Source organism: Dioscorea cayenensis, chromosome 2 (assembly GCF_009730915.1).
Source record: "Dioscorea cayenensis subsp. rotundata cultivar TDr96_F1 chromosome 2, TDr96_F1_v2_PseudoChromosome.rev07_lg8_w22 25.fasta, whole genome shotgun sequence".
Classification (NCBI taxonomy): domain Eukaryota; kingdom Viridiplantae; phylum Streptophyta; class Magnoliopsida; order Dioscoreales; family Dioscoreaceae; genus Dioscorea; species Dioscorea cayenensis.
The window spans coordinates 11405320-11430133 of record NC_052472.1 but is presented as its reverse complement, the minus strand read 5'-3'; the positions used below and the strand labels follow the sequence as shown (position 1 = coordinate 11430133).

The 24814-nt window shown below is 36.6% G+C and overlaps 1 non-coding gene across 1 annotated transcript; it reads right to left on the bottom strand.

Moving 5' to 3' along the window:
* Positions 1-402: 402 nt before the first annotated feature.
* LOC120282034 lies at positions 403-508 on the bottom strand. Its single transcript, XR_005542885.1, has one exon. It is a non-coding gene; the product is annotated as a small nucleolar RNA R71 (small nucleolar RNA).
* Positions 509-24814: the final 24306 nt, after the last annotated feature.

The following is a 24814-nucleotide window of genomic DNA, read 5'->3' as shown; positions in this document are numbered from 1 at the left end:
GTGTCAAAAAATATGGCAGAGCAGAATGAACAACATAGAACACTTTCTGACTATGCCAGACCTGCAGTTATGGGCACGCAATCGAGTATCGTGCGGTGCCTGATTATAGCTCCAAATTTTGAGCTAAAGCCAGCATTCATCCAAATGGTACAACAGTCAACACAGTTCAATGGTTTGGCCGATGAGGATCTAAACAATTACATTAAAAACTTCTTAGAGGTTTGTGACATGCTGAAGATCAACGGTGTTGCTGATGATGCTATAAGATTGAGGGCTTTCCCATTTTATCTAAAAGGAAGAGCCAAACAGTGGCTCCATTCATTGCCAAGAGCTTCCATCACAACATGGAATGAAATGGTCGAAGCCTTCCTTGCAAGGTACTTTCCTCCGGAAAGTCGGCAAAGCTTCGCAATGAGATATCTTCATTTGGTCAGATGGAACTTGAATCCTTGTTTGAGACTTGGGAGTGATTCAAAGACTTCTTGCAGAAGTGTCCACAACACGGGTTCCCCGAATGGATGATCATTCAGACTTTTTACAATGGGTTGAAATTAAGTACAAGACAACTTCTAGAAGCCACTACAGGAGATACAATAGGGAATAAGACCCCTGAAGAAGCCCGACAATTGGTAGAAGAAATGACCATGAATAGCTACCAATAGAATGCAAGAGAAAAGAAAAAAGTGACCGGACTCCATGAAATTGATGCGGTTACATCTTTACAGCCCAAGTAAAGCCATTGAGGAAGAAATTGGATACATTGACTTCACTGAGGGAAGCTGCTATCAGAAGTTGTGATGGTTGTGGGGGTTCACATATCCCGTCTGATTATCCTATTTCGATTGCTACTTCAGTCCCAACTGTACAAGTAGATTTCGTTGGTAATTCAGGAAGAGTACAAGGCAATCCTTATAGCAACACCTACAACCAAGGGTGGAGAAACCACCCCAATTTCTCATGGAGTAACCAAGGGCAGCAAAAGGGTATGGCACCAGCGGGTTTCCAACAACAACAAGCCCCGAACATGGAGAATCGAGTTTCAAGCTTGGAAACTCGGATGACCGATCAAGAGAAAGCTTTGACCAGATTTGTGCAATCATCGGATACACAGTTTCAATCAGTTGAAGCTATATTTCGAAACCACACTGCTTCATTGCACAATCTAGAGTATCAATTGTGGCAAATTGCGAAGTCTCTATCGAAGAGACCTCAATGGTGTCTACCTAGCAACACCGAAACTAATCCGACGGAACATGTGAAGCCGATCACTTTGAGGAGTGGTCGTGAAATTAAAAGTAGATCTCCTAGTGAGAAGACCAATGTTGAAGCACCCGAAGTCGTGGACGTTGAGGAAAGAGCAAACAAGGAGAAGGATGTGGCACCCCCACCTTACTAGCCAAGAATCCCTTATCCTTCAAGATTAAAGAACGACCAAATTAATGAGCAATACAAGAAGTTCTTGGGTCTGTTTAAGTAATTGCAAATCAATATTCCTTTTGTGGAGGCATTGTCTCAAATGCCTCGGTATGCAATGTTTTTCAAAGATCTTTTGACCAACAAAAAAAAAGTTGGAGGAAAGTGCATCGGTGATCTTAGATACCTCTTGTTTGGAGATGTTGCAAAAGAATATGCCGAATAAGAAGAAGGACCCCAGAAAATTCGTCATCCCGTACAACATTGGTAACTTGGGTGAAGAGATGGCATTGGCGGATTCAGGGGCTAGTATCAACGTTATGCCATACTCTTTCTTTCAGAAGCTAGGCTAGGGGAGCCTAGGCCAACTCGCATGACATTACAATTGGCAGACCGAACGGTGAGACATCCGAGGGGTATCATTGAAGACATGCTTGTTAAGGTTGACAAGTATATATTTCCTGTCGACTTCGTAGTGATGGATGTCGATGAGGATGTAGATGTTCCTTTGATGCTTGGGAGGCCATTCTTGCGCACTTCCAAGGCACTTATCGACATGGACGGTGGAGAGTTGACACTAAGGGTTGGCAACGACAAGTTGATCTACCGCCTCGCCGAAGCCATGCGACATTCTCTTGACTTTGATGATACTCTTAATTTTCTTGACACTATCGATGAACTAATTGATGAATATGTGCAGGAAATGTTAAATTCGGACCCGTCCGAGGGGTTACTAGACCAAGAGATGGATAAAGAGGACGTGATGATGATTGGTCCAGAGGAGAAGGTACCATCTACTCCTGGGATCATGAAGAAAGTGCTTCAGAAGATGAAGCAAGCAAGGAGACGCCATAAGAAATGCCCCAAGGCTGTTGGGGATGTGCATGAACGGATCAAGGGTGATGAACCCTTGTGTGGTAACAGGCTTGATAACTCTTCCTCTACCTTCAAAAGACTATGTTCATCATGCTTCCAAGTTATGGGTAAGAGGGAAACCTTTATCTATGAGCCCCCGTGAGGTAAGGCAAGGTACGTCAAACTAAGTGACGTTAAATAAGCGCTTTATGGGAGACAATCTAAGTCTTTGCTATTTTTTCTAAGTGTTAGTTTAGTATTTGCATGAATAAAGCTTTGAGTGTTGGTGTCTAGATTTTTAGATGATATTGCTGTGATTTTCTTGTGGATTAGTTGGTATTATCATGTGCATAAATGTGTGTGGCAAAGTATCCTAGTCGTTTTAGCATGTGTTTCATGATTCTCTGGTTCATTTTGCATTGTAGAGGCAGGCTCTGAGTATGTATACATGTTCAAGAATTTTTTGCAGAGCTTGCAGATTTTTCTAAGTTAACCAGAGAAGACACACAACCATGTGGAAATTCCACACGGGCGTGTGTTTTCGTTTAGAGCTCATCCCGTGAGGACACAAGGGCGTGCGTTTGCCCCTGTGAATGACCTTGTGATGATCACACGCTCGTTTGAAATTTCTACATGGGCGTGTGTTTCTCTGCAGACATTCAGAGCTCTATCCTGAGAAGACATAGGAGCGTGTGAATGCCCATTTGAGTAGCCCTGTGAAGATCCACACGCCCGTGTGGAATTTCTGCACCGGCGTGGGAAAGACCTAGAACTTTTTCTTTGTTGGACAGAGGAACCATAGGGGCGTGTGGATGCTCCTGTGGGTCGGGCACAGGGGCGTGTGGAATTTCCACACGCCCGTGTGGATGTGTTCAGAGATATAGTGTGCTATCCCGAGAGCACGCAGGGGCGTGTGTCTGCCCCTGTGAAGCTCTCTTGGGGAGTCTCACGGGCGTGGGTAATTTCCACACGCCCGTGTGGATGTACAGAATTCAACAGGCCGCGATTTCCTTTGTAAATCTATCTGGCCTTTCTCATTTTCACACTTCCAAACACTCAGAGAACACACTCATTCACTCTCCTAGACCTTGCACCACCGATTTAGAGAATTTTCACTCGAGTTTTCCGGCCGATTTCAAGTTTTTCTTCTTCATCTCGTCGGTAAACCCTTATTCTCTCTTTTCTTCACCATTACCTGATTTTATTTGATTAAACTGGAGAATGTAGTTCATTTTTATGTTAAAGTGGTTAATGCATGGTTAGAATTGCTTTAGAAATGGTTTTTTTGGTGTATTTGTGGAGTTTTAGTATAGTGGCCGTGCGGTTTTCACGCCCCGTGGATCCACACGGGCTTGTGGAATTTCTACGCGACTGTGTGGATTCCTGCAGTATGCATTTGTGTCTAAGTTTGATCAATTTCCTTTCAAATCTAAATAAAAATGCCAGCTGGCAAGTGTCCTCGAGAGCACTCTCCAGAATCCGAGCATATAGAGTTTACTATACCCGAGCACCGAGCTCCGTTTGAGCATCTTTACAAGCTTAAGTTCGGTCAGACGAGTTTCCCAGATTTGAGCGCTATGCGCGAGATACAGTTGGCTGACGATATGGCAGATGAGATTGAGGAGATGTTGGCCATGGGCAGTTGGCGTTGACTACTGAATATTAGTGACCCTGCCATCCAGATGCCGACACTGGAAGTACTAGCATCGTTTGAGTTCGATAGATCGCACTCCAGTTTTGATAGTGGTAACACCATACAGTTCAGAGTCTTCGGGCATCATTATAGTGTGAGCGTCACACAGTTCTCGATTCGTTTGGGGTTATACGATGAGGAATTCATGGCCACAGAGGAGTACGAGCAGCTCCCTGCAGATTATCCGAGTAGCTTGACTCCTCAGAGCGCGTATCAAGCATTATGTGGCTGTGGTCAATATGAGCCGGGGTGTCGAAGGTGACTTATTTGTCTCGGCCGAGCTATAGATACATGCACGCCATCCTGAGCAGATCAGTGAATGGCCGCAGCGATAGTACAGGTGTCCTGAGCCGACAAGAGCTTCTTTACTTATATTCTATGGTACCTCACCATCCAGTTCATCTTGGCCACATATTAGCAGAGTACCTGACGCATCAGGATCAATCTGCCAGGATCGGTGTTCTCTTCTCCGGCCCATACAGCGCTAGGGTCATCATCGGAATGGGTCTACGGGACGCTATTAGAGTGGCCGAGAAGACGATCATACCTGCTCCCCTGAGTATAGAAATGATTAGACAGATGGGTGATGCTGCGCAGGTATGGGCCGGGAGTGCATTTACTGATTGTACTTGATCCAGAGATAGCTGAAGGAGTTGTAGCAGAGGGTTCTCAGCCTACTCTTGAGTCGTATCCAGAGCCGATGGGGGCTGACGCACCACCAGCAGTACAGGAGTCGCCCCCAGTGCACATGTTCTCCCCATCTCGAGCGTATGATCGCTTTGAGAAGCTTGGGAGTGCTGTAGGGGTGTTACAGGCCGATATTACAAAGGTTCAAGTGATACAGGCTGCACAGCATACAGACATGATGGCGCGTCTTGATATTCTGCAGCAGCTACTTGAGTGCGACGCCACCTCACTAGCCATCATGAGAACCCGCACCCCTCCGGCTCCGCTAGCATCAGCATCACCAGATCCACCAGCGCCATTTGACTTAGCAGCAGAGCCGACCACCGAAGACACCGACACTTGAGGCGTCTTTAGTTTTCTTTTCTATTATTTCTCGTATTTTACATATGTATTTTATTTTGGATTTGTACACTCAGAAAGAATCTTCCATCTAAGTTTATATATATTTTTTTGTCTCGAGTTGTATTTCATTTATTTACTTTTATATACTCGAGTTTTATTTTATTTTTGTTGAGCTTTACTGAACCCCCTTGTGTATGCGTGCAGATGGTCTTATGAGTATGGAAATTGAGGTTTAGTCATAGACACGGTCAATGTGTTTTACACTTGGCCGTGTGTGCTTCATAGCCTGTTGGAACTCAACTCCCAAGGATTTAGCTCCATGAAACGCACCACTAGGAGTTCAAGGGAGTATTATTTCAATTGCCCACTCCGACATATATTTTTGAGTGATATATTTTTTTTAATTGTGCTTGCATGTGTACATTGAGAGCAATGTACATCTTAAGTGTGGAGGGGAGTTCACATTACACATGTTTTATACTTATGCTTTGATTGTGAATGCTCATGTAGAAAATGGCGGTTCACCTTAGTTGCAATGATTGTATTCTTAACTTTAGGAGAATTTTTAACATTGAATGTTCTCAAGCTCTAGTTTTTACTTGAATTTTCTAGGAATTTTTCGCCCGATTCACACTTGTTGCACTACTCGCTCATTAAACTCTTTTTGAAACTCAAGTAAGTGTTTAAGGGACTAAGTTGCTTTATTTCTTGTGTTTCATTTTGCCTAAAAAAATGGAAAAAAGAAGAAAATTTTTTATACTTGTTTAGTTATGCATTGGTGGGTGGAAAAAGAACTACCACCTATGAAGTATAAAGCTACTCTCATAAGTCGGATACTAGTTATGCCATAATGAGAGAAAGAGCTATCTCATAGGATGAGTGAAAGCTACTACCTCGGTAGAAAGAGCTACCACCTCGAAAGTGTGAACGCCACCTTAGCGGCCACTTCGGAAAGGGCTACCTTAGAGGATGTGTAAAGCTACTATCACCTTTTTACTTTGTTTTGTATATAAATAAGTCCCTTATGCTTAAAACTTTGAGGAGTATACTTTGGGTCGATTTGAGTGAGTTAACATACTTACACGATTTCGGGTTTGTTGTTCTTATTGATTCGAGTTTTAGCTAGAGCAATGATTTTTCGTATTTAGTGTTGAAATTTCCCTTACTTGTAGAATGCTTCCCTTGCATGCTTTGGTGCACCCGGCCAAGCACTTTCAATATTTCCTTCTTCTATGCTTCAATGTTTTATTTTTGCTTGAGGACAAGCAAAAGCTTAAGTGTGGGGGAATTTGATAAATGCTTGTGTATTAGTAAAATGAAGTATTCTTTTCTTACGATGAGCATTACTTTTATCAGATTTTAGTGCCAATACATGTGTATTTGTGAACTTTCGTACATAAAGAGTTGTGAAGCCAAATATGAAAGAAAGAAGCCAAAGTGGATTGCGATTATACTTTGTTGATGAAGTCTTGGAGTGAATAAATGTGAAACACAAGTTGTGATTGAAGATACGTGAATGTGTGCCAACCTCCATGCGCTCAAACAATTATAATGGTTTAGAGGGGCACAAAGGCAATCACATTTGTGTATGCCGACTTGTGCAATGATAGCAAGATCTTCATCAATGAGACCTTTTATTGAAGAAGCGACGCGATCTATGGCATAAACGTGTGCCCATTTATGTTGTCTCGATGAAAAGTTTGGATTCAAAAGCATTTTGGCGGAGTACTATAGCAAATTAAAATCCAGGCCACGGAAAATCAAAATCCAGCAAATCCACACGGGCCGGTGGAAATTCCACATGCCCGTGTGGATTCCCGATTCTAGCCTATATAATGCCGCGAACAACCCCGATTTCAGCATCTTTTTTTCCATCTTTTCTCCATCTTTTGAGAGATTTGCGGCTAGGGTTTAGAGAGGCTTTGGCAAGCCTTTTGTAGTGGTTCTACGGCTTTGACACCGTGTATCTCTTTGAAGATAGTTATTGGGGGTGCTTTCTTCGGCACCGATCACTGTGAGGTGTGCCCTAAGCTTGACAAGGGGACCTTTAGAGAGGACGAGGCTACTCCACATGACCATTGATACGAATACTGAGGTGGTTTTCCTATGGATTACATGTTTTACCTTTGATTTCATTATTTATTGTATCTTTCTCCATGGAGAGCTAAACCCCTTAGTGGGTACTTGGATTTGTGAACCATAGGATGTATTTGTTTCATTAACCTTTTATTATGTTTTCCTTAATTGATGTCTTTAATTAAGTTTCAATCTTCAATACTTTTTGAATGATTTCTCCCTTAGAGTGACACTAGGGTTGAGAGTCTATCTTGATAATCCTTGTGAGTGAGTAACACACCATGAGGGTTAGACAAAGCAAGATTGGAAAGCGTCGAGAGGGTCAGTCGAGAGGTAGCGGAGCATCCCCTTTCCTCTCCGGTGTGATTTATCCTACCTCCATGTTCCAAGAGTTCTTTACGGTCACAATAAAGTGAAGGGTTAAGGGATGAACTCCACTGGTGCTTAGTTGCGTGAGCAACACACTAAAGCATTGATGTGACTTTAACACCTAGGGCATAATTGTGACTAAGGGTCTTTCACCTGCACCAAAGGATTAGATCTACATATAGGAATAGGGTTTATCACTTGGAATCCCTAGAGCTTCTTGCAACTTTACACAGTGTGAGGTGTTGAGACTGGTTTATTTCTCCGCCGGGGCATAGTGTAGAGTTCGTCATGATTGACCTTAGGTTTGGGACCGTGTATTTAAGGATGTCCACGACTCATTAAGCATTAGTTAGGAAGCATAATAGTTGGTTTTGCACTTGAAGTAATAATCCTAGGAGGAACAATATCCGAGTACCCTACTTTTATCGATTGTCTTTCCTCTCATTCTATTGTGCTTCTCTTTCTTATTTTCTTTAGTTTGTTTGCATCAATCTTAATCCACACCATTATTGTTTCATCTCCACTTAGTTAAGTAGCAATCTTGGTGTTTCTATTCCTTATTCCCTATGGATATGATACCCCACTCACCTGGGATTTATTACTTCGACAAACCCGTGCACATGCGGGTCACATGCAAGGGGTGTGTCAAGGAGCCACCAAGATGTGAGTATTTTGATAAGTGTCTAAATGTAGGTATTTTCATATATGTATCTTATACACTTTGCGTGTATTTTGTGAGGTTTGATTCCCGTTTTTGGGCTTAATCGTCTACTATTTGCTTTGTAGGGCACAAGAAAGCCGTGGAGAACACGATGATATCATTTAGGCGAAAAGAGAAGAAAACAGTCCCAAAGTACTGTAGTAGAGTTACTGTAGTAACACTGTAGCAGCGGGACGGTTTGAAGCTGTCTGCCCAGAATTTCATACGGCTCCCATACCACCCAGTATGGAGGCTGTATGGACCCTGTATGCACCCTGTATAAAATGAGAATTTAGGTTTTTGAGTGTTATACGGCCCTATACGACCTATATGGCCCATACGCCGTGGGGAGTACAAAAGCAGACTTTTAGGGCAAAATAGGGGGACTTTTTCTGGACAGATTTGAGATTCTTCTCGGGAGACCTTGAGTGAGCTTAGGAAGAAAAAGAAGGGCAAGGAAACGAGGAGATCATTCAAAGGCAAGGTCAAAGGCTCTCAAGGCAAGAAGATAACATCATTCAAGGTTAAATCAACAACGATTTGAAGGAAGGAGACCCGCGGCTAGAGGAAGCGTCATTCGACATTCCTTTTAGCTTTAATTGCATCTAGTAGAGTAAATTCCATCACTTAAGATCTTAGGCTAGATAATAGTTCGAGAAAGAGTAATAGGAGATCGTTAGTCCCGTGGAATACGATCCACGTGTCTTCACACGAGGTATTACTTGGCGATCCCGTACACTTGCGGGGAAGCAATCATATCATGGTGTTGGCCATTGGGGACCCTTCTGGTGACTCCGGGCACCCAACCTTGCACACCTTTCAGGCTCACTGCGCGTCCCCTGAATGGGTGAAACCTCATCTGAGTACTCCACGTCACCCTAACTAGGCCGGTCCCTTGAAACTGTAACCCTTACTACAGTAGTTATTGGGGATCCCCCCATGTTACTATCAAAACATTTAAATAGCAATCCAGCCCGTAGGCTCAATATATACATCAATATGATAGCATAAGTCTCATCAAGAGATAACAAGTTTTCATGTAAGAAACTTTCACTCCAAGAGTGAATAACTTGATTATAACATCTTCAATGAAACAATTTTCATCAAGAACATCATACAAGAGTATTTATTTTGGTTCATACATGCCTTTTTGGTCATTATGACAAGAGCATCAAGTCTCTTGAAAATACATAACTTGAAAACATATATTTCAAAACATAGGGTTTCCAAACCACAAGTAATATATATATATATATAATCTTTACCAACTATCATGAAATAAGCCAAGTCATAAATCACCATGATTTCTAGATCCCATGGAAAACATTTCAAGAGTATTAACAACAAGAAGTTTATTATTCAAAGGCAAGCAATTTAAGTATTAGAAATTATGCATGATTTAGTAAATCCCACTCACAAACTTGGCAAGCTAAAATACCCTGGTGTTACTTCTCCACCGGCTCTTTCCCCTTGATTGAAGTCTCACCTCCTAGAAGCATTTAAACAACCAAACAAACAATGAAACCCCATAAATGACTTGATCAATTGAAATGAAAAACAATGCTCAAAATGGAAAAATGAGTGCTCGTAGGGTTTGCTAAACACTCTAGCAAGAAGATCTAAGAAAAATAAAACTCTCACAACCCTCAAAACTAACAAGGAAAGCAAAAGAGACCAAACTTGGTTCGGTACTATAGTAACCCTAATTTAGAACATGAAAGATCTTTCTCAAATCTCAATGGATTCAAGGTTATACAACTTCAAACTTCTTCTATTCTTTAAATCCAAACAAAACCCATGATTATCCATCAATAACTTCAAAGAAAATCCAAATAAGAGTGAAAAGAAGAAGGAGAAGATCAAGTGAAGCACATCCTTACCTCAAAGCTTCTCAAAACCCTTAAGGAAAAACACTTCTCAAGAGAGGAAGAAGAGATCTTTGAGTTTCTTCTTGATTCAAGGCAAGGGATGATGGGTTTGAGAAGTGGAGATGAAGGTTCTGGAGGAGGAGGAAAGTGGAAGAGAAAAGGTCTCAAGGAAATGTGTGGAAAGAATGAGAAGAAGATGAGAAAAAGGGCTTTTAAACCCTAAATTTCTGTCCCATACCGACCCCTATACGGCCCATATGAACTAGTTCAAAGTTTCTGGAATATTCATACCAGGGTGTATGCAGCCCGTATGGACCCCGTCATGCCCATTCAGCCTATACAAAAATGGCTCTAAACGACTCAATTGGTGTCCGATCGACCACATTTTTTATTCTAAAGGCTTGGGATACTCATAAGCACTCTCAAACATGAACATGAAAATTACTCAAGAAAACACATTGAAACATGAAGGAAAGAAATACGAAAAAAAGTCGAATTACCACAAGTACAGGAGGAAGAAAGCTTAGAAGAAAATTATCTCACCGAAAGCTTTTCTGCCTTATTATGCTTTCCCTTCATTAATTCTTGTTGCTTATATAACAACATGGCACCATTCGATGAATGTCATCCATATGGCTGGATTCTTGGCCTAATGCAAGATGGCCAAAATGTATAAAGGCTGACAATGAACAATTGGTCATATGAAACAATTGCATATATATGACACAATTTCAAAATTTATTGTTCATTTAGGTTTTGTTAGATTAATTTTAATTTTTCAAATTTCTGCTATAAATTTCAAATTCCTCTGTATGGAATGTTAATATAAACATTTATCAAATTGATGATTGTTTAATTGGTCTATTCTAGTTCTTAATGTCGAACATACGTGTTTCTTATTTAAAATTTTGTTATTTGGAAGTTAAATTCTTTGTAAAAATATTATGTTGTAGACAAGCTTGTTTGATTTCATTACTATTATGTTTAAAAGAGTTGTAAGACTAATAACAATTAACCCAAGATGTTATTATTAATGCTTTTTTTAAATTGCAACTTAATATGCACAATAGCAAAATCATAAACCTATTTTCTATTGATTCGCAGATTGAGTTGAATAGAATTTAATCGATCTCGTGATTATCAAATTGTGTTTGGACTGCATTTCCTTATCAACAAATTGTAGAAGCAATATACTTTATGTAACTTTACAAATGTTGATCTTATTTACTTCCATAATTGTTTAATGATATTTCAAATTATCTATAAAATAACATAGTAGAGTTACCATGTTTATTCCATTACAAAATAGTGACAATTATTACCAACTTAAATGATTTAGGTGTTAAAGAAAAGTAGGGTCGATTTCTTATTCACACTGTTAATATGTCTTATTAAATAGGATTCTTTGCAAGTCTTTATAAATTGTTCACACAGGACTATGACTTTGTGATTCTAGAAGAAGAAATTTTTTCAATAAGGAGAGGTTAAAAATCAATGGGCCATTTATTATTAATGAGCATCTATTGACTTTTCTGTCACGTGGACCTTTTTTTACACTATTTATTTAAGGACATCAAACTTTAAAGGAAAAAACATGGTTTTGCTTATAATTTTCACTACTTTTCCTTCCTTTTCAGTCAAATATGGCTATTAATAAAGCATATTGAAAAAGTTAAGCTTGAGATTATTTATCTATATTATTTTGTTCTACATATCCCTACTTAATTGAATTGTGTAAAACGTCCAATATCTTGGACTTTTTCTTTTTTTTGTGTATTTTTATAACTTTTAGATGTCTTGGCATGACATAAAGGATAACTTTTATGGCGCTCGCATTCAATTCTTGAAGCAGCTTTCGCCATCACATTACTTTTGCATAGTAAATGATGTAGAATTTATAGAGAACCCTCTTGTGGTCGATCGGAAATTAGAAAACAATATTTATCGAGACTAATAGATGGAAATGACACTACTAGTATCAACACAATCCATATGTACAAGCCAACCTTCTTCAATCTTTGCTCAATAATGAGACAAAAAGGTCTCGATACATTGCACGTCACTATTAAAGAACAATTGTTGATGTTTCTACACACTATAGGACATAACCAGTATAATTGTGTCATCGCACACAAATTCCTGAGATCCACTAAGACCGTTAGCAAGTATTTTAATCATGTTCTATATGCAATCGGTTAATTGCGTGATAAATATGTGCTTCCGCCTAGTACACAAAATTTATCATATATGGCCTCAAAATCTACACATAAATTTTAATACCAAATTTATTAAAAGGTATTAAATAAATTTTTTTACTTAAATTATTTATTATCCTATAATCTATTCTTAGTTATAATTTGTTAATGATAGGATTGTATTGGAGCCTTAGATGGGACCCACATTCATGTTTCTATTCCTACATCTAAAGTTGTAGCAATTTGTGGGGAAAAACTATACCCCACACAAAACGTGCTTTCTGTAGTTGATTTTAACTTATGTTTTACGTATGTCCTTGGTGGATGGGAAGGTTCAGCACATAATGCTCTAGTTTTACGTGATACACTAGAAAGACCAAATGGTCTATTAGTCCTTGCAACTATCTATTTTGTTTAGTTTATTCATATATAGGTTAATATATGAGAACAACCTAAATACTATAATTTTGTTAACTACAACATCTGCTCTTTTTTTTTTAGGAATGTATTACTTGGTTATACTAGCTATGCAATGAGACCAGGTTTTATATCCACCCATAGTGGTGTTAGATACCATCTTAAAGAGTTTGGCTCATGGACACCGACAAACCATTATGAACTTTTTAATCATCGTCACTCATCAACTTGAACCACCATTGAAAGAGCTTTTGTTTCTCTTAAGGAACACTTCAAAGCGTTATCATCAAGACCATTCTTTAAGTTCAAAACTTAAGCTAAACTCGTTTTGGCTGCATGTATTATATGTGGGCAAACAAGTAGAAAAATTATTTGTTGTTTTTATGGAAAAATGTGCTTTCTTCTGGACAATGACTTGTTGGATGTTTTTTTAATTTTCTTGCTTGCACTTGATAATTATTTTTTTATATTTCTATGAACAAATTTTAGCTGTCAGAAAATAATTACTTGTCTTGTTACTTGTTTGATGTTTGTTTAATTTTATAGTTTTGATAATTAATTATTTATGTGCCAATTATACAATGGACAACATAGGGATGTCAGAAGAGAGCTAAATGTCATCAATGAGAACCCCAACAAAAAAAAAGGTGCCAATAAAAATGGACCTCACTGAAGCAAATATGACTAACCACTTGAGAACAATTCACAAGCGATGGGCAAGAATTAAAAAATTAAAAGAGTTAAGTGGAATAGGTTGGGACAACAAATTGAAGATGATAATTATGAGAGAATCAAAGTTTAGGAACTATTTGAAGGTACAAATCTATTTCTAATTTATTTCTATTTACATTGTCCATTTATTTATTTTGAAATAATTTTAATTTAAATGTTTTCCTAATTTCTTAATTTATGCCAGATTCATCCACAAGATAAGCCTGATTTAAACAAACCAATTGAGGATCATAACTTTCTTGATATTGTTTGCGATAATGATTGGGCAACTGGACAACGTGTTGTGCAAATTGGAGATGAAGTTGGCACGCATATGGATGATAGTGTCACCATCCATCTCAGGGCAACAATCCTAATGATATGTTTGAGGAAACTAATTATTATGTCAATATACCACTACCCACCCAGAACCAATTAGAGAGTATAGGAAATAGGGCGAAATCTTCCACTTAATCAAAAAAAGGGAAAGGGAAAATGGAAAATGCCCTCAGAAGTTGAAGCAATACAAGAGATGATTAACACCATTAAGGAGGCATTGGCAATAGAGAATTCTACTCAGATTTAGAATTTGCAAAAAAATGGATTGGTGATTGCATGAAATTGAAAGCATTTGGAAACTCTGGCAATGAAATCAATAAGGCCTATGATTGGTTAATGGCCAATGATAGTAGAGCTATGGCTTTCTTATCAAAGGATGAAGAGCTAGGGAAGTATTAGGTAGAGGACGTTATTCATACACTTCACAATCAAGGAGAATATACTTGAAGTCCCATTTAGGTTGCTTTGTGTGTGTGTGTGAGCTGGCGCGCGCGTGTTTGTGTGTGTTATGATGTTGTTATGTACCTACTACATTACAATATATATATATATATATATATATATATATATATTGAGCAGGAGTGTTGTGGCATGTGGGACATCAGTTTAGAGTCTTGAATGATGATGATGATATATATATATATATATATATATATATTTATGAGGACTGTTGGTTGCAATGATGATATATTTATTGAATGTTTTCTAGTATGAAGTTATAGGTTTTCAGGACATTGAGATTGCAATGATGATCAAGGTATTTGCAGGTTGTTTTACTTGTAATTAGGTATTATAACAGAAGATGTATTTGTTGAGATTTTATTTGCATGCATGCATGACATTATGGGCAGTCTATGTGTTATTCATTTTGACAATGTAAAGTGGTTCATAATTGTTAACTCAAATAAGAATAACTGAAAACACATGGTATAATTTTAATTTTGTTCTTGTCCTTGTGATCTATATGGTTTAGCATGCTTGCATCATGCATGATATTTTGTCTCTCTTACTAGCAAGTGTATGTAAAGTAATAGATAAGCACACCTTAAGAGTAAGTTAATAAATATAATAATTAGTTAATAATAAAAATTAATAAAGTTAATAATAAATGGTAATTAAAATGTTATTAGAGTAAGTGAATATAATAATTAGTTAATTATAAAAATATTTAAAGTTAATTATAAATGGCAATTTTTAAAAAAAATTGTTATTAGAGTAAGTGAGTAAATAAAATAATAATTAATAAATATTTAGTAATTAGAATAGCATAACAAATTGACATATAAAAAGGTATAGTTGTAATCTTACCATGAGTATCCAAATCCATGAAATGCATCAAACCAAACATATGTTTTTCAATTCCATATTTACAAATCCCTTCAAACAAACAACAAATTTTATAATAGAGTATTTCTAGTTGAATCTAACTAAACATTGGATTTGTCAATACTGTATTTCTAGATAATTTTAAAAATTTTACTTCAAAACACTTCATTATACATAATATTTTTTTAAAATATGTCATCATGGTTTTTTTTTAAATGAAAAAACCCCTAGTTTGTTGTTTTATGTTTAATGGTATTAGTTTGTAAGGACAATCAGTTAAAATTTTAAAAGAGAGTGATTATATAATTGGATATAAAAGATTCTATCAAAAGAATGCACGATTTATAAATAAGTTTTTATATCAATAATATGTTAAAAGAATTTCATCACAATTTTATAACTGCATTAATAATTTTTTTATCACTAAATAATATTTGATAGTAGGTAATATATTTAATACAAATTTTTCACATGTCAAGAAAATTTAATTTAACAAAATTATAATCATATATTAAATTAATTAAATATATATCTAAATATTTATTTTTATAGAATTAAGAAAAACTAATGACATATTTTATTATTAATAAAATATAATTGCTAGCTAAAGTGAGGTATCCTCACTATGGGTGTCCATATCCCTTAAAATCATTAAGCCAAACACATGTTTTCTAAATCCATATTTACAAATTCCTTTAACTAAACATAAAATCCTATAATCCACCATTGCAAATACATCCTACTAAACACTTAATTAACTTTTCTGTATTTCCAAATAGAGGAATTTACAAATATAATATAACTAAAAATTCACTGCATTTTCAATTACACCTAACCAAACGCCACCTAAGACAATGCAAAATACAATCAAGGGAGATTACAAATAGAATAAAAAATAAGATAAAGAAAACCCTCTTGTGCTCTGCATTTCTTCTCCTAGCTATCTTGCTGATATCTTCTTCAATGAACTGCCAAAGATCTCTCCCCGATATGGTATCTTCAATCCCCTAGAAGATTAGTTGGAATATCCTCCGAGAAACCACTGGAGAATCCCCTTGATGTGCTACCAAAAACTCCAACAAAATTTGGAAAAAGACTGGAAGAAACTTGGAAGTAGTCCCATTAAAACCCTTGTGTATGTCCTTTTATGGTCCATGAATCGAGCAAGTACAACACAGGGATGTGTATTAGTCCACGTAATCCCCTTGAATCAAACTCAAAAGACTTGGGATTACAACTTGGCCCTTAATTACATGTGGTTGTCTATTACACGAGTTCATGTGTGATTCACACAGGGTTAACACTGTGTTGTTCACTACTCTAAAGCACGCTCTAATTCACACAAACCCTCCATGCATGCTCTAATTCACACAATCCCTCAATTGCATGGCATGTCTGGTACACAAGATTGTGTGGACCTCATATAATCCTCAGAATTTTTTTGAAATCAATGGAAAACTTGTGCTATTTTGAAAAGTGCTTGTGTATAAGTATTACTAAGTATACTTTTTTTATATTAAGCATCACTTTTATCAGATTTTATGTCTTATTCGTGCGTATTTGCGTTCTTTTGTGCATTTAGGGTTGTGGAGACAAGTTTGGAAGAAAAGAAGCAAAAATAGATCATGGACACAATTGTTGAGAAACTCTTGGACTGAATAAGGATCAAGGCACAAGTTGTGCTCATAGACATGTGGGTGTGTGCCAACCTCCAAAATGTTCAAGTGGATACACAAAGTTGGGGGGGGGGCACAAAAGCAGTCACACTCATTTGTTCCAACTTGTGTAACATTGTCAAGAGCTTCGTCAATGTGTTTGAAAGCAAGATGCAACATGATCAACCTCATGGATGTGTGCCCAATCATGCGCCCTCGATGAAAAAATTGAAGTCGTGAGTACTATAGCAAAAAGTACTGTATCGGTTTACTGCAACAATCACTATACCAAAATTACTATAGCAATTACTATTTCACATTCCCGTGTGGATGCCGGATTTCAGCGCTTTAAATATCTCTTCGTAAGTTTGTTTTAGGGATCTTTTTCCTATCTTTTGCCTATCTTTTGGGGAGAGCGCGGCTAGGGCTTGGAGAGGTTTTTGCTGAGATTTTGGAGCGTTCCTTTGGCATTCGACATAGATTTTCTTCGGAGGAGAGTTATTGAGGGAGCTTCCGACGGTTTGGATTCGGCGGGGTGTGCCCTAGGCTTGATGAAGGAGTCTTTGGAGATGACGAGGGGGCTCTTAAAGACCATTAACACGGACGACACGGGGGTTATCTCTATGGATTGCTTGAACTTATTTTTGATTTTATCTTGGATTTTGTATTGCTCCAGGGAGAGCTAAACCCCTAGTGGGTGCTTGGACTTATAAACCCTAGAATGATTTTGTTTCATTGACTTCTATTATGTTTCCTTTAATTGATGTTTTAATTGAGTTTCAATCTTGTGTGTTTATTGATTTGATTTTCCCTTCAAGTGACACTAGGGTTGAGAATCTATTTAGGTAATTCTTTTAAATGAGTGGCACTTCATTAGGGTTAGACTTAGTAAGATTGAAGATGATTGAGAGGGTGGATCGAGAGGTAGCGGAACGCCCCCTTTTCCCTCCGAAGTGATTTATCCTACCTCCATATTCCATGAGTTCTTTACAATCATGATAGAGTGAAGTGCTAAGAGACAAACTCCACTAGGGCTTAGTTGCGCGAGCAACAGAATGAAGTGTTGAGTAATCCTTAGTGCTGGGGCTTAATCGTGATTAGGAGTTTTAAGTCTGTACTAAAGGATTAAATCTAAGTTAGGGAATAGGGTTTATCACTTGGAATCCCTAGAGCTTCAAGCAGTCCCACACAATGTGAGTTGTTGAGAATATCGCTTTCCGTCGGGGCATAGTTTAGAGGGCTAGTCATGGTTGACCATAGGTTTGGGACAGTGTGTCTTTGGATCTCCACTACTCATTAAACTTTAATTAGGAGGCATAATATTAGTCTTGCACTTGAAACATTAGTCCTAGGGTGAGCATTGTCTGGATACCCCATTTTACCATTGATTGATCTCTCCGATAACTCTTGCTTTTTCTCTTTTCTCTTTACTTTTCTTTGTATTAATATCTTGAATTAAATCACAAATTGGTTTTCACTCTAGCTAAATAGCAATACTTCTTGTTTTTGAACAACCATTCCCTGTGGATTCGACTACCCATTCACCGGGGTATTTTATTACTTCGACGACCCGTGCACTTACGCTACACATACGCAAGGGGTATGTCATATTCATTGCTTGGTTCCATTAGGCCATGTAAACCCCATGTAATTCTCTAAAACTTTTTTTTTCCCTTGGCTTGTTTTCACCCCTAATCACTGGTTTTTTTACTCCTTTAGCTTCCAACTCATCATCTATAGCCTGCACACTCATAAAAAGTGAACTAAGTACCAATTAACACAAACTTCACTAAAAAGAACAATGTAAGCATATCAAATTTTAATGGAAAGACATGTACATTTAATCACTTATCATCCTTACAATTTTTTTGTGGGAAAATAAATTGAAAACTAAATTTAGGGAAAAAAACTTTTATTAAATTATTAAATCTTGATTTTCTTATGTGTCTGTGGTGCCATAGTGTGATTTTAATGAGATGCACTACATACATTATTTATCGCACTTTTATTATTTTGTAATATTATGTTTCTTTTAAAACAAGTAATACTTTCTTCAAATAAGTATTTTAGCTTGATTTTCTCATGCATTTCTTGTGGCAAAATGTGATCTTCATGACATGAAACCATATATTATTTGTCACACATAAATTATTATAGTTATCTTATTTGTGTTTCTTATAAAACTGGAGAAACTTTCTTCAAATACGAAGGATGCAAACTAACTGAAAAATCTCTATGAATAAATGATAAAAAAAAGTAGATTCATAAATATTCATTTCAAGCCTTATTTTATGAGACATCACAACTACTTGATATTTGAAATTAAATTATTGAAATATTAGAGATAACCAAATGGTTTCGCCTAGGTTTTATTTATTTATTAATTTAATGAATAAATTCTTTTTTCAAAGTTTAATTTTGGGGTTTGGATAGAATAATAGTAATTAAAAGTAATTAAAGTAACATGATGGTTATAGACATCACAACTACTAAATTTGTCAAACAAATTATAGTAAAAGTAATTAAAGTAAGGAAGAAAGAATAATTAACTCAGGTTGATCACATTAAGAAAAATTATACATACGAAAGTCTCTCAAGGATTCTCTTCAAAAGTAACATGATGACAGTTGCAAAAGAAATAATGCGAAGCTTGAAAGAAGTTATGTCTATTTAGATGGTTGGAAAGACACTAGTTCATGACCATGCTATAAAGTTGATACGTTTTATAAATGAGATAGAATTTCTTAGATTTGAATTTAATAATGCAATAGAGAGATATAAACTTATCATCATTGCTAAAGTCCACAAGTTGATTTGTCTATGAGTAACATAGTAGTGATTCTTCATGAGCTTCACAATATGTTCAAAAAAGATCGAGTTTTAATTGAAAAACTAGAAATTATTTTTATTGTAATTGAAGATAGAAAATCTTCCAAACATAAACTCAAAAAAAAAAGAGAAGAGTTTCTATGAATGAAAAAAGCTGACAACAAGTTTAAGAGGGTAATTCAAAAAAAGGTGAAAAATATCAATCAAAGGATATTTGTAACTTTTGTGGAAAAAGAGTCAATGGAAAACAAATTTTTTTCAGTATCTTCAAAACACATGTCTAGTATACTTATTAATGAAACCAAACTATTGGTAGGTTCTACTAATTGTTGATGTATTTATGGTCCAACCTCTAATGTTTGTAAGATGTTGAACGGGTTTCAAATAAAACATTGAAAGAAAGGAAGTGACACTATTAATGGAAACAAAGGCAATCATTGCAGTTGATTCTGTAGAACTATTTGGTTTAGTATTGGGAGTTATTTTAATTTCAAAATAGTATCTTTATGTGCCACAAATTAAAAAAAAAAATAGTTTTTATTTCTATGTTAGATAACCTTAGGCACTCTTTTCTATTTTGTAATAAATGTATTATTAAATTGTATAATATATTTGTCGCATCTAGTTTTACACAAGATGGTCTTCATTATCGTATTCCTTATGATAAAATTGCATGAATTAAAAATAATGTAAAGTACAATATAATTCCAACAAAAAACAAGAGATGTGATTATTCTAACTTATTTGTGGCAACTTAGATTAGGTTATTAAATACAGATAGAATTAATGGATTAGTTAGGGATGGTTTCTAATAAGTGCTCAATTATATATGTTTTCATCTATTAAATTCAAGAACTTTGCTTGTTCATAAGATAAATGCGAGCGGTTTTAGTACTTAATTCCTTCTTTTTTGTGCTCAACGCAAAGAAGGCAAATTTAGAGCAAAAGGAGCAAATTTGGAGTAAAAGTTATTCAAATGGAGTTAAAAAGAAAGTTTCCAAACATCCACATGGGTTGGACATATCTCATTTCGAGATTCTGGCAATACCTACTCCGAATATTTAATGACAATTGAAAATGGGAGAACGTTGAGAATTACAAGGCCTCCACATGCCTTATCTGGTGGGCACACAAATGCATACGGCCTCCACATGGGGCATGTGGCTCCCAGGAGTTGTAATTCTAGAATATCCCACTCTAAATGGTTTGAAGGCAGAGTACACACCAAGCACACACCATGTGTTTAACCAATATCTAGGCAAAATTCTCTCACGTATAAAAGGTTGATGTGTGATTCTATTTGGAGCTATTCGCCATCTCTTAGGTTGGGATTTGGATTAAATTGGAGTGTCTCTTTAGGACCCTTGGAGGCACGAATCAAAAGTTTAATGGAGTCACAAGTGGAGAAATCCAAGGTGATCATGTGGAGAAATCCAAGGTGATCATATAGACAAGATAGGCCGATGATTGGGAGAGGACTCGAGCAACCAAAAGGGTGGAGTTTGAGGAAGTTTTTATGATGTTTTCCATGATTGTTTCATTGTTCTTGGTTTTTATTACAAAAATAGTTAAGATTAGTTGATAAACAATTTGGGGTATTTGGATCGATGAATGCTAGGTTGGATTTATAATCTAAAGCTTTTTATTTAGGGATTATTAGAGAGTGATATTGAGATTTATCTATGTGTTCAATAATGCCATAAATTAATTATAGGGAGAGCTTTAGTTCATGCTTGATTGTAGTGATTAAGATTGAGAAATCCTGTCACATAGAGATATACACCAAATAAAGGACATCATCGGTGTACCTAGAGATATGTTGCAGAAATCCTTCAGATTTTAGGATTAATTAGCTGGAGCATTAATCCTTTTTGGAAGATCCAGTGAGCATTTAATGCAATGAAATTGAGTTTAGTTGAGAAGAGATTCTAACCACAACTTTGTATGGAATTAGGTACTAATAGGCTTAATAAAGGTATTAGCAAACTATAGGAGTCTCCTCAGTCTAATTTAATCTCAAATTTGATTTAGAATTAAAGAAATTGTTGTTAAAATCCTAGGGGATTCACATCCAAATACTATCTTCCATTGATTGAGGACCTTTTGTTTAATTCTTGCACTATCTCTTTTAGTTTATTGTTCGTTCTTAGCTTTTATAATTCTTGCACATCTTCTTGATTATTCAGTTAAATAATAAAAAAATAGCTAGAATGAGTACTTATATTCCTCGAGGAATTGACAACCTTACTTGTAAGCACATTGCATTGCTTGATATGATACATGCACTTGTGTGCATCGTGATACCATAGCATGATGATCAAATTTTTGACACCATTACTAGGGACTATAATATTAGGAACTCTAGGATTTTCTAGAAATTTTAATTGTTTGTTTCTCTTGTGTGTGTGTGTGTGCTCGTGCACTTTATTTTACTTAGTTCATACCTAATCTTTCTTTTCTTATATTATTGAAAGGTATTGGTCTATGATAAGATGAAACCTATCAGGTATTGCTAAGAAAGACCTAGAGATTAAAGCATACTTTACAAAGATATTTGAGAGAAAAACTAAGACAGAGGGAAGAGGGTATTGTTGTAGATATTGATACTGAATAGTTTACAATTATGGCAAAAACATCGGCAATAGAAGCTCACTATATTAAAGTATACTAGGCTTTTCTTAATGGGTACTGACTTACACATTGTCAAGCCAACTATCACTGCCAAAAATTTTAAGATCAAGACCGATATCATTTCAATGGTGCAACATTCAGTACAATTTGATGGCTTGTAAGGTGAGGACCCAAATGCACATATTGTGCATTATCTAGAGATATGTGACACCTTTAACATTAATGGGGCCTCAGATGATGCAATTCAAATTTGTTTATTTTCTTTTTCATTGAGAGGCAAGGTCAAGCAGTGGTTAACCCCCCCTCTGGAGAGGGTCAATCATTATGTGGGAGCAGATGGTATAGAAGTTTTTAACAAGTACTTACTAGCCAAGACAATGAAAATAATCTATGAAATCATACTCCATACTTGACTTAGAAACATTGTATGAAGCTTGGGAAAGTTTAAGAGTGTCCTAAGGAAGTGCCCACATTATGTACTACTCATATAGATGCAGTTTCAAACTTTTTACAATGGGTTAAATGAGCCTACTAGACAAATAATTGATGTGGTAGCAAGGGCACACTGAAAAAAATGACCCTAAAAGTCTGCTTAAGAATTGATTGAAGAAATGGCTATGAATTGGGTGTTAGTTGACCATATCACAAAGCAATCAAAACAAGTTGGCAGGAATCTATTAGGTGGATACAATGACAACCTTTGTAACATAAGTTGAGGACCTTAATTAGAAAATATATATATTAGTGCTATCTCAATCTACCTCCATCATGTAGTGTGATACAGGAGGGTGAACACTTGGTTTCTACCTGCCTGAGTGGTGAAGTATAGCCATAATCCATTAAAGATGTCGATAACTTGTGTGATGCATCCTAACCTTAAGAGATCCCATTTAGTAGCACTTGTAATTTGGGGTTAAGAAATCATCTCAACTTTTTATAGGTACATGCCACAAGGGCAACAAAAGAATAGAGGAAGACATGAGATCCATGAAAGCCCCCTTTTTAATCCTTAGGATGAAGAATCACCGAAGAAGCTTCTACGCACGCTGTCAAGATGAGCTTGACGGCTATGATCTTCAATCCCCTTGAATGTAGGACCAAATCCCTCTCCAAATTACCCTTAGAGTGCTGGAGATTTGGTCTTTTTCTTCCTCAACCTCGCTTCCAAGTGTTACCCCTAAAAGAATAGAAAGATATAATAGAGAATGCCCTAGAAATTCTCATAAGATCTATTTATACCCGACTACTTACGGGCGCAAGGACTAGGCCGTAAAAGAGCTAGAAAGGATCGTCGTGAGCCTTACAGGAATGCTTATGGCCATAAGCCCCATCGATAAGGTCTTCAGATTTTATTACGGTCCAGCTTAGGACCGTAAGCACTAGAACATAAGCTTCCCTGTTATGCTTCATGCGACTACCCTTACGGGTGTCTATTGTAGTCGTAAACTCCTCTGGATAGTCCATTTCGAGTGTAAGCCTTGCCAGTAAGGTCTTCTGAATTGTCTCTGAATCCTCCTTACAGGCATAAGCATGCCCGCAAGATCTTCTAGAATAAACTTACAGCCATAAGGACGACCGTAAGTTGCTCTTAAGCTACCCAATTTGCCTTGTCCTTATTCTAATCTTGATGAGAAAGCTCTAACTTCATTGTTTTAGATCTAAAAATGCTTCCTTTGACTCTCCCTTGTCTTTAAACACCGCCCTAAGCCTGTTAATACAAAACACATAATATTTAGCATCGAATTTCATATTATGATTCTAATACATGCCAATTAAGTATATAAATTGATATGAAATATATGAACATTGTACATTCATCAATTCTGTCACGCCCAACCTGAGAGCCCTGGGACGTGACAATCGCCACAACGACCCGAGGAGGGATACCCGACAACTCTACCCTCGAGTTGTCGTAAGGCTAACACCAACCCTTAAATCAACAATACTGAACCAGAAACTACTTAAGCAATAAGATGCACAAAACCAATGGTATGTCTAATACACAGAATAAGCAACAACAATAAACCTATTAATAGATTTTAAGAAACATATTGATCACGAATACCACAAGGTTTCAACAGAAATAGTCGACATACAAAACATACAGATAGAGTAGCAAATACACTAGTGGATCCATGTTCTTATACAATCTACATGTTCAATAAGAAACATACATAGGATAGGAAATAGCAAGATAAAGAGAACAATGCCTAACACTTCACTGCACCACCTCGCTACTGCCAGCTAAAGCTTGGAAAGGAGGAAAGGGGGGGTGAGTAACATAAGTTACTCAATGAATGGGTTAGCACGTTTTAGTAGAATAATAAAATAAACCAAAGGATTTTCTTGAACAATATCTCGCATTAAAACATGAAGTCTGACATTTTACACAAAAATACATAAACATAATACACAAGAATCAAATCAATAACTCTCATCAAAGAAATATTTTCGATCAAGAGACCTTTTCAACAATCTAGGCTACATGGACTTACACAAAACAAGTTTCAATAATCTTTACAAGACAAATAAGTTATCAAAACATCGATCCAGAATGTAAGCAAGAAAATGCTACTCGAAAGGCTGATTTCAAGAAATCAAAATTTTCTAAAATACGAAAAATTCAATTCAAAAGAATGAGCAATGGCCTAAAAAAACTCTCTAACTTAGCCGCCGTCGCGACTAGGTCGAGAGCCGTCAAAGTGTTC